Source organism: Budorcas taxicolor, chromosome 5 (assembly GCF_023091745.1).
Source record: "Budorcas taxicolor isolate Tak-1 chromosome 5, Takin1.1, whole genome shotgun sequence".
In the NCBI taxonomy this organism is placed as follows: Eukaryota; Metazoa; Chordata; class Mammalia; order Artiodactyla; family Bovidae; genus Budorcas; species Budorcas taxicolor.
Genome location: NC_068914.1, coordinates 51,694,342 through 51,708,876, shown reverse-complemented (window position 1 = coordinate 51,708,876; position 14,535 = coordinate 51,694,342). Strand labels below are relative to the sequence as shown.

Genomic DNA, 14,535 nt, shown 5'->3' with positions numbered 1-14,535 from the left:
TTAAAAGTCAGAGTTTCTCTGGGGGACAATCACAAATCAAATATTTTCTAACCTCCCCTTTAACAAATTATATATGTTGCCTCTTTTCATTTTAAAACTTTTGCCTCTTTTCTTTCCTTTCATAAATTTCTAATCACTTTTTCTCAGCTTACTCTTTGATGGCAAAGAAATATTACAATCAATATGCTAGGTTTATTTTGCCAAGATACAGAATTATAATATGTTTATAGCCTCAAAAATTATAAAAGCAGATACGTTTCCAATCTTTAAATAACACCAGGCAGAACTTGGGAAGAGACAAAGATAAAAAGTAGGGAGGTACAGTGGTATCTGATATAAGTGACTCTGATATCAGTCAGCAAGTTTCAGCTAATGAACCTAAAGAAAAGGGAATAAAATTAATTTTATCTTGGAAATATAGAAAAGAAATATTCATAGAGCTTACTCTTTTATTTCTGTGAAGCTCAGAAGTGATTATTCAAATGCTAGCACATAAATCCTAATTTTAAAAGCAGTATCTGTGATACCTTAAAATACTATCATAATTTTAGTTCATTCCTATTTTTGTGCTAATTTTACTAATCAAGGGCTTCCCATGCAAGGCTAGTGGTAAAGAACCTGCCTGCCAATGCAGGAGACATAAGAGATGCGGGTTCAATCCCTGGGTCAATAAGATCCCCTGGACAAGGGTACGGACACCCACTCCAGTATTCTTGCCAGAGAATCCCACTGGACAGAGGAGCCTGGTGGGCTACAGTCCATGGGGTCACAAAGAGTAGGACACGACTGAAGCGACTTAGCACGAATGCATGATCTGTCTTTTAAACAATAACAGAAATCACACAAACAAAAAAGAGCTGAATTTTATTTCAATACATTGACTTCAACCTTTTATTTACATATATATGAGAACCCTAAGAATTGAGGCCAAATAAAAAGACATTAGGGCTCCCCTGGTGGTCCAGTGGCTAAGACTCCAAGCTCCTAACACAGGGAGCCTAGGTTCGATCCCTGGTCAGGAAATTAGATCCCACATGCTGCAACTAAGACCCAGCATAATCAAATAGATAAAATTTTTAAAATATCTTAAGGTGAGGGTGGGATGATTTGAGAGAACAGCATTGAAACATGTATATTATCATATGTGAAATAGATCGCCAGTCCAGGTTCGATGCATGATACAGGGTGTTCAGGGCTGGTTCACTGGGATGACCCAGAGGGATGGGATGGAGAGGGAAGTGGGAAGGGGTTCAGGATGGGGGATACATGTATACCCATGGATGATTCATGTCAATGTATGGCAAAAACCACTACAATATTGTAAAGTAATTAGCCTCCAGTTAAAATAGATAAATTAAAAAATAAATTAAAATATTTTAGAGAAAAAAAAGAAGACACTAATATAAATTCTGTCTCTTTGCCTGGTTGTCTGTTCAACAATTGAGTTCATTTAGTTTGTAATTTCTCTGTTCAGAGCAGAACTTGCAACTTTTTAAATGACCATAGTCATCCCCTAGACCCATTGTTTCCAATAATATTTTACTCACATGCTATCACTGAGGGAGTTTTCTTCTCTAGTACACTGAACTTTTGACAGTCCATATGGTCTTAATGAATTCCCCAGGTGCTGTTCACCATCCAACCTGTATTTTTGGCAGCCTGCAGAGGTACTTAAGCTTGCCTCTGTCTTTCTTCCTAATGCTGCTTAAGATGTTTTTTAGAGGAGAAAGTTTGAAGTGGTTACTGGAAACAGCTGAGTTTTACATGCTTATATTTATCAACGCAAAAGTACTGTCAAGGAGAATTCACTTCTGAGAGAAGGAAACAAAGCTGTTCGCTTAATAACTACAGAGAACTACTATTGGAATATATGTTTGATGTTATTTTTCATACTTTTAGATTGAGTTTACTGCCTTTGTGGGCTTCCCTGGTGGCTCAGAGGTTAAAGCGTCTGCCTGTGATGCAGGAGACCTGGGTTCGATCCCTGGGTCAGGAAGATCCCCTGGAGAAGCAAATGGCAACCCACTCCAGTATTCTTACCTGGAGAATCCCATGGACGGAGGAGCCTGGTGGGCTAAGAGTCAGACACGACTGACTCACTTTCACTTGCACTGCCTTTAGCTCATTATAAAAAGCACTGCACAATATTTTCTTCCCCTAACTGATAAATCTGAGAAAGTTCAGAGTGAGCACAAAATTGGCCCAATTGTCAGCCTTGCTTATTGTAGGATTACAGATTAATTTTAGAATATCTGCATATATTATTGGCTGCTGCTAAGTTGCTTCAGTCGTGTCCGACTCTGTGACCCCATAGATGGCAGCCCACAAGGCTCCCATTCCTGGGATTCTCCAGGCAAGAACACTGGAGTGGGTTGCCATTTCCTTCTCCAATGCATGAAAGTGAAAAGTGAAAGTGAAAAGTGAAAGTGAAGTCGCTCAGTCGTGTCCGACTCTTAGCGACCCCATGGACTGTAGCCCACCAGACTCTAGCTGAACTGAAATAATGGCTAATCAGTTAATGATAAAGGTGGGTAGATAATATTAAGACCACTTAGAAAGGAAAAAACGTTTCAAAATTTTCAAACTATATTTAAAAGTTAATATGTAAATCTATCTATTTTATGTCTTTTTGAAACCTCTACAAATGTTGCCCACAAAACCCTAGGAGGTAGGCATTAGGAATACATTTACAGAGCAAAGACTAGAATTCTGTATTCTCTAATTCTGAAACCAGGCACTTAAGTACTTATGCTATTTTGCTCAATCTGAAAAATATGTTGGTCATTATAGTGTACATTTTTGACATTTTTAAATGGCTGATCAGAAAATGAACCCCCTGTCCATGCTTTGGGTCCAAAATTATACAAATCAGTCTCTGCAGGAGGCAGCTCTATCTCCCATTGCCAGCACCTAGAGGGCCAGACACTCGAGCTCCCAGACCCCTGGCAGCTCAGATTCAGACCCACGTGCTAAATTCAACATTCTGGCCTCCCAACCTAGGATTTTGAATCTGGCACAAAGACTGAAGGAAAGAGAGAGAGTTTAAAATTCATTTCTAGCTTTGGCAGCATCCAGGGATGATATTTCAGTTTCCAGTGTTGATAGTCACAGCAAAATCAAGAGTCTTACAGTCTAATCTAAGACTCTAACAGTCTAATCTAAGACTCTAATCTGAGTCACCAGCGGCGCTATTATCAGAAGATCATTCCTTGGTGTGATTTGCAAGTATCTGTGGCTACACTGTCTTAAGCCTAGTTCTGTGCCTTATTCTCCAAAATTTTCATCAGTTCTATGATGTCTAGCCAGTCAGTATCTTTTCAACCTTAATTAACTATAATTGGTCTCTGTAATCTTATGTACTTACAGGTTGCAAGAGCTAAAGGATAATCATCTGTTTACCCCTGTACCATGTTATTTCTCTATTCCCTCAGTTTTACCTGAAGTTATTTACAGTATTATCCATTCTGTCTCAAAATCCATCCTTCACTTTTCCCTTCAATTGTAAAGCCTTTGATTTTTAGCTAGACAGGTGGCCACCCAACCAAAATCTATATTTCCCAAATTTCCTTGCACCTACATTGGTTCATGACTAAGTTCTGATGTGGGATGTGAGTGAAAATGAGTGGAATGACTTCTGGATCATGACAGCAAAGGAAAGAAGCATTGTCTCCACTTCTCCTTTTTCCTCATAACTTACTAGAAGGCAGACATGACGGTGAAAGCTGAAGCAGCTATTTCAGACCTTAAGGTGGAAACCACAGGTTGAAAAGACAGAGCAACAATGTAGAAGGAGTGTGGGTCGTGGATGAAGTGCAGCCTTCACCCTGGTCTGCTTACCCTTGAATTGTTACTCATAAAATTAATGAACTTCTATCTTTTTATAGGTCATTGCTATTTTGGACTTTGTTGAAGAGCCAAACTAATGTGACCATTAGCATTTTCTTTAAAAAAAAAAAAATCTCCATATCCTCTTTTGGCCACATCATGCAGCATGTGGGATCTTATTTCCGTGACCAGGGATCGGACCTGTGCCCCTGCAGTAGAAGCACAGAATCTCAACCACTGGACTGTCAGGGAAGTCCCTTGGCATTTTCAGCAATATTCTATAACTTCTTGCCAGTTATCCTCTACCTTGGTTCTGCTGAAGCTTTGTCATGAGAAGAGGAACACTGCTTCATGTTCCTCCCACTTGAACTTGAAATTGATTTACTTTGTTAACTTTTCAGCAGTAACAGAAGTGAGAAGACACAACAGTGACCACTTCTGCCACAGAGGCAGAAACAGAAACCCCAATGTAGCATGAAGAAATGTAGCAAATTCTAATGAGCATGTAAAGGTCAGGCATTAGTTTTACATGCTTCTTGAAAAGTGATATGAGGCCTGTTGGCAATTCTTAAATAATGTTTCAGGATTTGTTTTCATTCTGAGGTTCATGGCACACTACCTAAATAGAACAAATAAAAGAAAACAGCTGTGTTGTGGCTTATGATACTCATGTTTGCTATTGACAGAATTGCAGCTGAGGTTTTCTTTTAATTAATCACACTAAAGAAAGGTTCCAAAAGTAAGTCTCTCTTTTTCCAATTCAACATAATCTGTATGCCATAAATTAAAATTTAAAAAGTCAAATGCAAAGCAGTTATGAAGATCATCCTTTCTTTTCTAAGCTTACAGTTTGACCACTCCCACATGCATAAGATAAGAGAGTAGGGAAACAAGTAGCTTTGCTAAACATTTTGGTATGTGGAGAAATCATTTCGGCACTGACGCTATGGCACTGCAAAAAAGTTCAAACACAAATGAAGCCTGCCTACTGGAATAAATTACTGGGCACGTTAGAGCCTTGATTTGACCCAAAATGCTTCAATAATAGGTGTTTTATTGTGTCTAAACCTCTACTTTCTTTGAGTTTAAAAAAACTGCATCTTTTCCCATCTATGGTTCATGTTCTCTAGCTAGCGGGAATAAAAGAAACCCTATTTCTGTGCTGTTGGTGTTGCAAAAATGTAAAAGTTTACTGCTCCTAGGAAGTCAGATCAAGCCATTAGTAATTATAAGCACTAAAATTACTATCACTATTAATTTTCTTTGGATTTCCCTGATGGCTCAGAAGTTTCCTTTATCCATCTGAAATACAAGAACATTTTTCAGTACTGCTGAAATTGTCATTTAAAAAGACACACACACATGACATAGCAAAAATGATCTTCTTCAGTCATTATCAACTTCCTTCCACACATATTAGAAATCCAAGAGATTCAATAACTTCTTCCCTCTGTTCTGTTACTTATCTGGACAAGTATCACTTAACACCATGAAGATGACCAGCTAAGAGCTCAGCTGCCAAAGATGACTGCTTTAAAGTCCTTGTAATATCAGTCTAAGATAGCCCACTAGATGAACAAGGAGATTAATCACAGACCTTTGAAAATGGGTAAGCAAACCACAGCCAAAAGGATACTGTTTCACAAAGAACATGTAATCTTTGGATGCTGGGGTTTATTTTACCACATGCATTCCATAATGGCTATGAAGTCTTCTACCATGAAATACCCACTGAGCTCTAAGCCAAGAGGAAAAATGAAATCCTGCCTATACAAAGTCAAGATGGCAACTGATTCAGTTTACTTCACCAAATATTTAATAGTACTCTCCATATGCCAGGCATTAGGGTAGGTGATAAGGATGTAGCAGTGAATTAGACACAGCTCCAACAAACCTTGCTTTTTTATTTTTTGCATTTCTTTTTCTTGGGAATGGTCTTGATCCCTGTCTCCTGTACATTGTCATGAACCTTCATCCATAGTTCATCAGGCACTTTGTCTATCAGATCTAGTCCCTTAAATCTATTTCTCACTTCCACTCTATAATCATAAGGGATTTGATTTAGGTCATACCTGAATGGTCTAGTGGTCTTCCCCATTTTCTTCAATTTAAGTCTGAATTTGGCAATAAGGAGTTCATGACCTGAGCCGCAGTCAGCTCCTGGTCTTGTTTTTGCTGACTTTATAGAGCTTCTCCATCTTTGGCTGCAAAAACTATAATCAATCTGATTTCGGTGTTGACCATCTGATGATGTCCATGTATAGAGTCTTCTCTTGTGTTGTTGGAAGAGGGTGTTTGCTATGACCAGTATGTTCTCTTGGCAAAACTCTATTAGCCTTTGTCCTGCTTCATTTTGTACTCCAAAGCCAAATTTGCCTGTTACTCCAGGTGTTTCTTGACTTCCTACTTTTGCATTCCAGTCCCCTATAATGAAAAGGACATCTTTTTTGAGTGTTACTTCTAAAAGATCTTGTAGGTCTTCATAGAACCATTTAACTTCAGCTCCTTCAGCATTACTGGTTGGGGCATAGACTTGGATTACTATGATATTGAATGGTTTGCCTTGGAAATGAACAGAGATCATTCTGTCGTTTTTGAGATTGCATCCAAGTACTGCATTTCAGACTCTTTAGCTGACTATGATGGCTACTGCATTTCTTCTAAGGGATTCCTGCCCACAGTAGTAGCTATAATGGTCATGTGAGTTAAATTCACCCATTCCAGTCCATCTTAGTTGGCTGATTCCTAGAATGTTGACATTCACTCTTGCCATCTCCTGTTTGACTACTTCCAATTTACCTTGATTCATGGACCTAACATTCCAGGTTCCTATGCAATATTGCTCTTTACAGCATCAGACCTTGCTTCTATCACCAGTCACATCCACAACTGGGTATTGTTTTTGCTTTGGCTCCATCCCTGCATTCTTTCTGGAGTTATTTCTCCACTGATCTCCAGCAGCATATCGGGCACCTACTGACCTGGGGAGTCCCTCTTTCAGTATCCTATCATTTTGCCTTTTCATACTGTCCATGGGGTTCTCAAGGCAAGAATACTGAAGTGGTTTGCCATTCCCTTCTCCAGTGGACCACGTTCTGTCAGACCTCTCCACCATGACCCGCCTGTCTTGGGTGGCCCCACATGGCATGGCTTAGTTTCATTGAGTTGGACAAGGCTGTGATCCGTGTGATCAGATTGGCTAGATGTCTGTGATTGTGGTATCAGTCTGTCTGCCCTCTGATGCATGCTCTCAGCACCTACCATCTTACTTAAATGGAAAAAAGCAAAATGGCTGTCTGGGGAGGCCTTACAAATAGCTGTGAAAAGAACAGAAGTGAAAAGTAAAGGAGAAAAGGAAACATATATCCATCTGAAGGCAGAGTTCCAAAGGATAGCAAGGAGAGATAAGAAAGCCTCCCTCAGTGATCAGTGCAAAGAAATAGAGGAAAACAATAGAATGGGAAAGACTGGAGACCTCTTCAAAATAATTAGAGATACCAAGGGAACATTTCATGCAAAGATGGGCTCAATAAAGGACAGAAATGGTATGGACCTAACAGAAGCAGAAGATATTAAGAAGAGGTGGCAAGAATACACAGAAAAACTATACAAAAAAGATCTTCACAACCCAGAACATCACAACGGTGTGATCATTCACCTAGAGCCAGACATCCTGGAATGTGAAGTCAAGTGGCCCTTAGAAAGCATCACTACGAACAAAGATAGTGGAGGTGATGGAACTCCAGTTGAGCTGTTTCAAATCCTGAAAGATGATGCTGTGAAAGTGCTGTACTCAATATGCCAACAAATTTAGAAAACTCAGCAGTGGACACAGGACTGGAAAAGGTCAGTTTTCATTCCAATCTCAAAGAAAGGCAATGCCAAACAATGCTCAAACTACTGCACAATTGCACTCATCTCACACGCTAATAAAGTAATGCTCAAAATTCTCCAACCCAGGCTTCAGCAGTATGTGAACCATGAACTTCCAGATGTTCAAGCTGGTTTTAGAAAAGGCAGAGGAACCAGAGATCAAATTGCTAACATCCGCTGGATCATGGAAAAAGCAAGAGAGTTCCAGAAAAATATCTACTTCTGCTTTATTGACTTTGCAAAAGCCTTTGACTGTGAGGATCACAATGAACTGTGGAAAATTCTGAAAGAGATGGGAATACCAGACCATCTGACCTGCCTCTTGAGAAACCTATATGCAGGTCAGGAAGCAACAGTTAGAACTGGACATGGAACAACAGACTGGTTCCAAATCTGAAAGGAGTACATCAAGGCTGTATATTGTCACCCTACTTATTTAACTTATATGCAGAGTACATCATGAGAAATGCTGGGCTGGATGAAGCACAACTGGAATCAAGATTGTTGGGAGAAATATCAATAACCTCAGATAGGCAGATGACACCACCCTTATGGCAGAAAGTGAAGAAAAACTAAAGAACCTCTTGATGAAAGTGAAAGAGGAGAGTGAAAATGTTGGATTAAAACTCAACATTCAGAAAACTAAGATCATGGCATCCAGTTCCATCACCTCATCGCAAATAGAGAAATAGTGGAAACAGTGGTTGACGTTATTTTGGGTGGTTCCAAAATCACTGCAGATGGTGATTGCATCTATGAAATTAAAAGATGCTTCCCCCTTGGAAGGAAAGTTATGACCAACCTAGACAGCAATGGCACCCCACTCCAGTACTCTTGCCTGGAAAATCCCATGGATGGAGGAGCCTGGTAGGCTGCAGTCCATGGGGTCGCTAAGAGTCAGACACGACTGAGTGACTTCACTTTCACTTTTCACTTTCGTGCATTGGAGAAGGAAATGGCAACCCACTCCAGTGTTCTTGCCTAGAGAATCTCAGGGACAGGGGAGCCTGGTGGGCTGCCATCTATGGGGTCACACAGAGTCAGACACAATGGAGCGACTTAGCAGCAGATAGCATATTAAAAAGCAGAGACATTACTTTGCTAACAAAGGTCCATCTAGTCAAAGCTATGGATGTGAGAGTTGGACTATAAAGAAAACAGAGCACTGAAGAATTGATGCTTTTGAATTGTGGTGTTGGAGAAGACTCTTGAGAGTCCCTTGGACTGCAAGGAGATCCAACATGTCCATCCTAAAGGAAATCAGTCCTGGGTGCTCATTGCAAGGACTGATGCTTCAGCATCAGCTGAAACTCCAATACTTTGGCCACCTGATGTGAAGAAGTGACTCATTTGAAAAGACCCTGATGCTGGGAAGGATTGAAGGCAGGAGGAGAAGGGGACAACAGAGGATGAGATGTTGGATGGCATCACCGACTCAACTGACATGAGTTTGATAAACTCTGGGAGTTGGTGATGGACAGGGAGGTCTGGCATACTGAGGTTCATGGGGTCACAAAGAGTCGGACATGACTGAGCAACTGAACTGAACTGAACTAACAAACCTAGACAGCAGATTAAAAAACAGAGGCATCACTTTACCAACAAAGGTCCAAATAGTCAAAGCTATGGTTTTTCCAGTAGTCATGTAAATATGTGAGAACTGGACCTTAAAGTAGGCTGAGCACTAAAGATCTGATGCTTTCAAACTGTGGTGCTGGAGAAAACTCTTGAGAATCCCTTGGACAGCAAGATAAAATCAGTCAATCCTAAAGGAAGTCAGCCCTGAGTATTCATTGGAAGGACTGATGCTGAAGTTGAAGCTCCAGTACTTTGGCCACCTGATTGCAATGAGCTGACTCATTTGAAAAGACCCTGATGCCAGGAAAGATAGAAGGCAGGAAGAGAAGGGGATGACAGAGGATGAGATGGTTGGATGGCATCACTGACTCAGTGGACATGAGTTTGAGAAAACTTTAGAAGATGGTGAAGAACAGGGAAGCCTGGCATGCTGCTGTCCATGGGTTCACAGAGGGTAGGACACAACTTAGTGATTGAAGAAAAACAACAATCCAAACTCTACATTCTTACGGGCTTGTGGTGACTACAGAGCCTGAAATAGATCACTTCAATGTGTAAAAAGTCCAGCTATCAGCACACAGACATGTAGTAAAAGTGTCTGAGTTCAAAATCTAACTCTACTGTGTACTTATATTTATCTATTTGTACTTATACATTACTTGAATTCTTGATGCCTCAATTTCCTGATCTGTAAAATGGGAACAATAAGTGTATGTGCCTTAAAGGACTGTGGTGAAGAGTAAATTAGAAATATATTTAAATCACTTAGAACAAACCCTAGTTAGAGTAAATCCTCATAATTATGAGACATGATCTTAAAAGCAAAACAAAATCTCCAGAGAGTCAAGAGAAGAGGGGTCTAGGAGACAGCCATAAGGAGCTTCATCATTTGAAGATTAGGAAGAGAAGGTGAAATCTTCAGAGGGAAATAAGTAGCCAAAGGTGCTAAGAAAGTCAGAGGGTGTCATAGGAATCAGGGGAAAAACAGGTTTATCAGGAAGAAGTTGGTAAAAACATACCAAAAACTAAAAAGAGTTCAAGGAAGGTGGGAATTGAATATTGTCCTTTGAAGTCTTTAGGTCCTTGGCAGTCTCGACAAGAACCAATCAATGAAATGGTGTGAGAGTGGAAGTAAATGGTGCTCAAATGAAGACCCTAGGGGAGATGAGGAGGTCTGGCTGTGACGGGCAGAAGCTTGCTGGGGAATAGCTGAAAGGGCTTACAGGACCCCAGGGAGACTTTTTTAGAGACTAAGATAGAGGAGACTAGAGTATGTTCAAATGCCTGCAATCCATGTGTGCGTGCTAAGTTGCTTCAGTCATGTCTGACTCTGTGCTACCCTATGGACTGCTGCCTGCCAGGCTCCACTGTCTATGGGACTCTTCAGGCAAGAATACTGGAGTGGGTTGCCATGCCCTCCAACAGGGGATCTTCTCGACCCAGGGATCAAACCCATATCCCTTAAGTCTAACTTGCATTGGCAGGTGGGTTCTTTATCACTAATGCCTCCTGTGAAGCCCATGAAACCCATCAATGGGTGGTAAATGTTGGGATCCTGGTCACAGCCTTCTCAATCTACAAGGAACAGAAAAACTACCCTTCCTTCTCAGGAACTCTTGCTGATAATCTACGTGAAGTGATATACCCATAGAAAATGCCTACAGACCTCTACTAAACCACTTATCATGCTGAAATGATTGGTACACTTGTTGTTTCACTCACTAAAAGAGAATGCACTTCATATCTACTCCCATGCCTGGCATGTTCAATTCACTAGTCAAACAAGAAAGTCTAGCCCATGACTGAAATTAGTTCCGTTTACTTGTTAAACGCACATGTCCAGTTCTCCTCATTTTCAAAAAATAGTCTCGCTGAAGAGAAAAACTACAAACTTTTTTTTAAAGGCCTAGATAAAGAGATTTCTAACCTAGACTTGAACTTAATTTTTAACATGTGTTAGAACAGATAAAGCTACACAGACTGTAGGATTTCCTCTCTAACTTTCCTGTAAGTACTGTATTTTATACATTTCTTTACCTTCCACCCAGTCCAGCAAGGCAGTAAACATAAAGGAAGAGGTTCAATAAATATTTATTGACTGATCTTTCTTTTACCTTCATGAAATTATATTTATATGAAGCAGAAACACTGCTGCTGAATATTGTGATCAAACAGTAATTTCTCTTCAGTACTGGTCGAACAGCTTGTGTCTCCCAAACATTTTACAAAAGAATGTTCGCACAAAACAGCAGGTAAATGAATCATGTAGTAGACCGTTCATTTGCCACATAAAATAGATGTATTGGTCTCGGTGCAATATGCAATCATTTTTAGCTGTCAGGTGACTAAATTGCAAGCTTAAGTTCTAATTGTTTACATTTGTTGTGTTGAAAAATGTATAATAAAGTTAATCTGCTCTTAGGAACCCCCCTGATGGGCAGAGAAGTTGTCTAGCAGTATGAAAACCAGATCTTTTTCAGTAAGAAACATTTACACAGTGACCAATCTATTGTTCTCTAGGATGAATCAGTACAGGGATATTTTCTTTCTGTGCAAAACATAGTCATTTTATAATATTTTGTTGCTTCTGCTCCTTCTGCCTCAGGCACAGATGCAGTAAGAGAACTAAAAAGTCAGAAAAACCGCTAGAACTCAAGTGTTCTGACATTCAATCTTTCTTGACTAAAGCAACTCAGCAAAGGATGTTATTTCCAGTCCAAGTACATCAGAAAAGTGTCACTAAATGCACATTTCTGTGGCAAAGGTCACTGATTCATCTATATCTGTGTTTTCAGAAGTAAAATAATATTTTCCGGAAGAAAAAAAATTAATAGGGACATTTACGCTGTGAATTCAGGACAATACTTGGTTAAAACCATGGCCCCTGTCATTAGGTGAATGGTATTTTTAGGTCTGGGGCAGAAGAAAACCCTTCTCCCAGTCATCCTGGCATACCTGTGCTCCCACAGAAAGTGCAGAATTGCATTCTTACTTCAAGCCATAAAATAAGCTGCTGTGCCAGACTAGGGCATTTAAAGTCTATGTGACTTCTGGGAAAGATTATATAAACACATGAGTCCAGCTCTCCTTCCAGAACCCCACTGAAGTGACCCATGGAATATTCAAGTGGAAATACTGCCTGAGCACCAGATGCTAGCAGAGATCTCCATCACTCCATTCCAGAAATAAAAAAAAAAAGGATGGAAAGCTTCCATGTCAATCAAAACATTGGGTAATATGAAGACTTCCCTGTTTGTCCAGTGGTCAAGACTCTGCCTTCCAATGCAAGAGATATATGTTCAATCCTTGGTTGGGGAACTAGGTTCCCATATGCCATGGGGTGACTAAGCCTAAGCACCACAACTACAGAGAAGGCCAAACACAGCAATGAGGATCCCGTGTACCACAACTAAGACCCAATGCAGCCAAGTGAGTAGATAGAGAAAAATAAATACATATTTTAAAAAATATATTGGGTAATAAGAGGATACTTCAATAGCCCTTATAAACTAGAGAAAACAGCCAGACACAAGGGCAAAAAAACACAACCATGGGTAGATTTCTCCTGTCTGTTGTTTTAGATCCACAACCAACACCGAAAGGCTACTTGGTTTGCTTCTAACACAGGCAGAACCGGAGCAGGCATGGAAATAGACACAAGGAATATGGGAAGCAACTAATCTGGAATATAGCACAGAGACACAGCCGTGTGCCATGATGTCCCCCAGCACCATTTCCCTCTTAGACTTTCTCATACTGATCAGTTTAGTTCAGTCACTCAGGGTGTCTGACTCTTTGTGACCCCACGGACTGCAGCATGCCAGGCCTTTCTGTCCATCACTAACCCCCAGAGTTTACTAAACTCATGTCTGTTGAGTAGCTGATCCATCCAAGCATCTCATCCTCTGTTGTCCCCTTCTCCTCCTGCCTTCAATCCTTCCCAGCATCAGGGTCTTTTCGAAAGCATCAGCTATTCGCATCAAGTGGCCAAAGTATTGTAGCTTCAGCTTCAACATCAGTCCTGACAAAGAACACCCAGGAATGATCTTTAGGATGGACTGGTTGGATCTCCTTTCAGTTCAAGGGACTCTCGAGAGTCTTCTCCAACACCACAGTTCAAAAGCATCAATTCTTCGGTGTTCAGCTTTCTTTATAGTCCAAATCTCACATCCATACATGACTACTGGAAAAACCATAGCCTTGATTAGATGGATCTTTGTTGGTAAAGTAATGTCTCTGCTTTTGAATATGCTGTCTAGGTTGGTCATAACTCATCTTTCAAGGAGTAAGCGTCTTTTAATTTCATGGCTGCAGTCACCATCTGTAGTGATTTTGGAGCCCCCCAAAATAAAGTGTAACACTGTTTCCACTGTTTCCCCATCTATTTCTCATGAAGTGATGGGACCAGATGCCATGATCTTAGTTTTCTGAATATTGAGCTTTAAGCCAACATTTTCACTCTCCTCTTTCACTTTCACCATGAGGCTCTTTAGTTCTTCTTCACTTTCTGCCATAAGGGTGGTGTCATCTGCATATCTGAGGTTATTGATATTTCTCCCAGCATTCTTGATTCCAGCTTGTGCTTCATCCAGCCCAGCATTTCTCATGATGTATTCTGCATATAAGTTAAATAAGCAGGGTGACAATATACAGCCTTTATGCACTCCTTTCCCGATTTGGAACCAGTCTGTTGTTCCATGTTCAGTTCTAACTGTTGCTTCCTGACCTGCATACAGATGTCTGAAGAGGCAGGTTAGGTGGCCTGGTATTCCCATCTCTTTCAGAATTTTCCACAGTTTGTTGTGATCCACACAGTCAAAGGCTTTGGCATAGTCAATAAAGCAGAAGTAGATGTTTATCTTGAACTCTCTTGCTTTTCTGATGATGCAACAGATGTTGGCAATTTGATCTCTGGTTCCTCTGCCTTTTCTAAAACCAGCTTGAACATCTGGAATTTCATAGTTCACATACTGATGAAGCCTGGCTTGGAGAATTTTGAGCATTACTTTATTAGTGTGTGAGATGAGTGCCATTGTGTGGTAGTTTGAGCATTGTTTGGCATTGCCTTTCTTTGGGATTGGAATGAAAACTGACCTTTTCCAGTCCTGTGGCCACTGCTGAGTGTTCCAAATTTGCTGGCATATTGAGTACAGCACTTTCACAGCTTCATCTTTTAGGGTTTGAAATAGCTCAACTGGACTTCCATCACCTCTACTAGCTATGTTCATAGTGATGCTTCCTAAGGCCCACTTGACTTTA

General features: G+C 40.4%; 1 non-coding gene across 1 annotated transcript; it reads left to right on the top strand.

The window, feature by feature from the left end:
• Positions 1-1,924: 1,924 nt before the first annotated feature.
• On the top strand, positions 1,925-1,997 carry TRNAH-GUG (transfer RNA histidin (anticodon GUG)). Its single transcript has one exon. It is a non-coding gene; the product is annotated as a tRNA-His (tRNA).
• The last annotated feature ends 12,538 nt before the right edge of the window (positions 1,998-14,535 follow it).